The 2,248-nt window shown below is 39.5% G+C and overlaps 1 long non-coding RNA gene across 2 annotated transcripts in view; it reads right to left on the reverse strand.

Moving 5' to 3' along the window:
• Positions 1-1,888, reverse strand: part of LOC101845488 — an 11,634-nt gene extending 9,746 nt beyond the window's left edge. The window contains exon 1 of one of the 2 annotated variants that reach the window (XR_001185155.2): positions 1,472-1,888. This is a non-coding gene — a long non-coding RNA (immune-associated nucleotide-binding protein 3). The remainder of the gene's footprint in view (positions 1-1,471) is intronic. The other variant, XR_004858965.1, reaches the window with a different exon arrangement.
• Between the last annotated feature and the right edge of the window lie 360 nt (positions 1,889-2,248).

Here is a 2,248-nt window from a genome sequence, read left to right on the forward strand (position 1 = left end):
GGCTAGACTCGCAGTCTAGCCGTACTTATTCTTAAATGATGACTAGACTGACCATTTACCAAAAATAGGCCTACATTTTTAGTGTGCAGTACCTAAAGTATTTGTATTTGAGACGAAACCAGGTGCCTTAATGACAGTGCATGTATTTTAAACCTCCTGTTTTCTAATGTTAATAGGGCCTAAGATAAGTACGGCTAGACTAAGTACGGCTAAACTTCTTGTCTAGCCGTACTTAAGTACGGGTAGACAGCCAGGCTAGCCGTACTTAAGGACGGCTAGACTGTCAGGCTAGCCATACTTAATATTGATGGCTGAATTGTAAATGAAATTTTTTGTTTGCAATGCCTAAAGTATTTGTATTTTAGACAAAACCAAAAGGTGCCTTACTGACTTGCATGTATTTGAACCTGAATAATTACTAGATCTAGATCTAATTATGAGACCTGTGTACTTAACAGGCTTGAGTCGATAGGGCCAAACCTAGATCTAAGTACGGCTAGACTCTCAGTCTAGCCGTACTTAAGTACGGCTAACCACTTCGCAGTCAGAATTAATTTAAGTCACTTTTGTCACATAGTTCCGCGAGTCCTTTACTCTTTACAATTTAAGGGCTATCGCTCTGGTTTACTGAAATGAAAGCTTGTTAACTCACCACCCATAACACAAACTTCTATTCGTCTACTGTGTACGAGTGTAACCAGCCCTGCAGCCACTGGGTTTTAGGTCCTCTTTCACTTCCTCTCTCACTTCGAATCTATCTCTCTCACTGTCTGCTATACTTCATTTTGACCATTATTTATTTATTTTTTTACCGACAATAAAAAATGCTCATACAAATGAAAAAGAAATGATAAAGTCTAAAAGAGCAAACCACACAGTACAGAGCTCACGTCAACCAACTACACTTTCTTTTAAAACAAAAAATGAAAAATGGGCAAGAAAGCAATAAATTAAGGTCCCTTCCACTAGTAGATCTAAATCTAGATCTAGATCTAATAGCTCTATTTATTTAACAATATTATTGATATAACTCCAGCTGCTTACAATTTAATAGATCTCTAGACAACGCAACTACAACAAATTAAATGGTTAGAGTGTGGAGTATCTCTACTATCTGTCAAGACTAGGGCCTACCACCAAACACCGTGAGCAGCGAAATAACCGGAGATCATAAGATAATAAATTGAAGAATTAAAATTGAGAGGCAGGTAAACTAAGTTCTGATCTAATAGATCTAAGATCTAGATCTAGATTTAGATCTATATCTAATCTAGATCTAGATTAGATCTAGATTCTATATCTAGATCTAGATCTATACTATAGATTCTAGATGCTATATCTAGATTCTAGATTCTAGATCTAGAATCTAGAATCCAATATATATCTAGATCTAGAATCTAGATCTAGATCTAGAATCTAGATCTAGATTAGATCTAACAAAGACAAAGATTACAAAGAAAAGGAAACTTACAAGATTCTAGACAACAATGTCGTAGATCTTCTATCGTGTTTTCGAAACTTTCCTGTTCCAGATCTGGAAACTTTTTACAGCAGATCACAGTGGACTGAGTGGACCGTGGAAGCTTTCTTGGTCTTGGTAGGCTAGTCTAGTCAAGACAACCTCTTGCGTTATTTCGTCAGCGAGCGTCGCGAGCGACTGCAAGAGTAACTTATATAGTGTGCGTGTGCCCAACAACAAGATTTTCCCAGGAAACCAGGCTGTCTGCTGCGACATGCGGCTAGCAGCAGCCCGTCAGCCAGAAGCTGATTGGCTGTGGGTAAGCTAGTGGTGCTCTGATTGGCTGTGGTAGGCCAGTGGTGAATATTGTGTTGGGCCTATGATTCCAGTTTTAGCGGTTCGGAAACTTCTGAAACAGTGCTGTAAATATATGAAGCCTAATCTACCTGTTCCAGTAAGGAACTGTGGGGGCCGAATGGACAGCGTGATTGCGTGCGGAGTGAACGGGCGTGGGATCGAATCCTGGAAAATACTCTTTTTTTTTTTTTTTTTGGCCTCCTTTCTTCTCCTCCTCCCGACTGACCCTCCTTTCTTCTCCTCCTCCCGACTGACCAACAATTTTTCCCCATAATTATAATTCGTTGTTTTGTAGTTTTTTAGGTAGTGATTAAGCACGCACATTCTGGTGTTGCCTTATAGAGGAGCCTTTACCTCTTTTCGATCATCGCTTCATCTAGCAATTTTATAGGCTAAGTGCTCAGGTGCAGCAATGCCTCACGTCTGCAAATA

Source organism: Aplysia californica, unplaced genomic scaffold (genome assembly GCF_000002075.1).
Source record: "Aplysia californica isolate F4 #8 unplaced genomic scaffold, AplCal3.0 scaffold00506, whole genome shotgun sequence".
NCBI classification, from domain to species: domain Eukaryota; kingdom Metazoa; phylum Mollusca; class Gastropoda; order Aplysiida; family Aplysiidae; genus Aplysia; species Aplysia californica.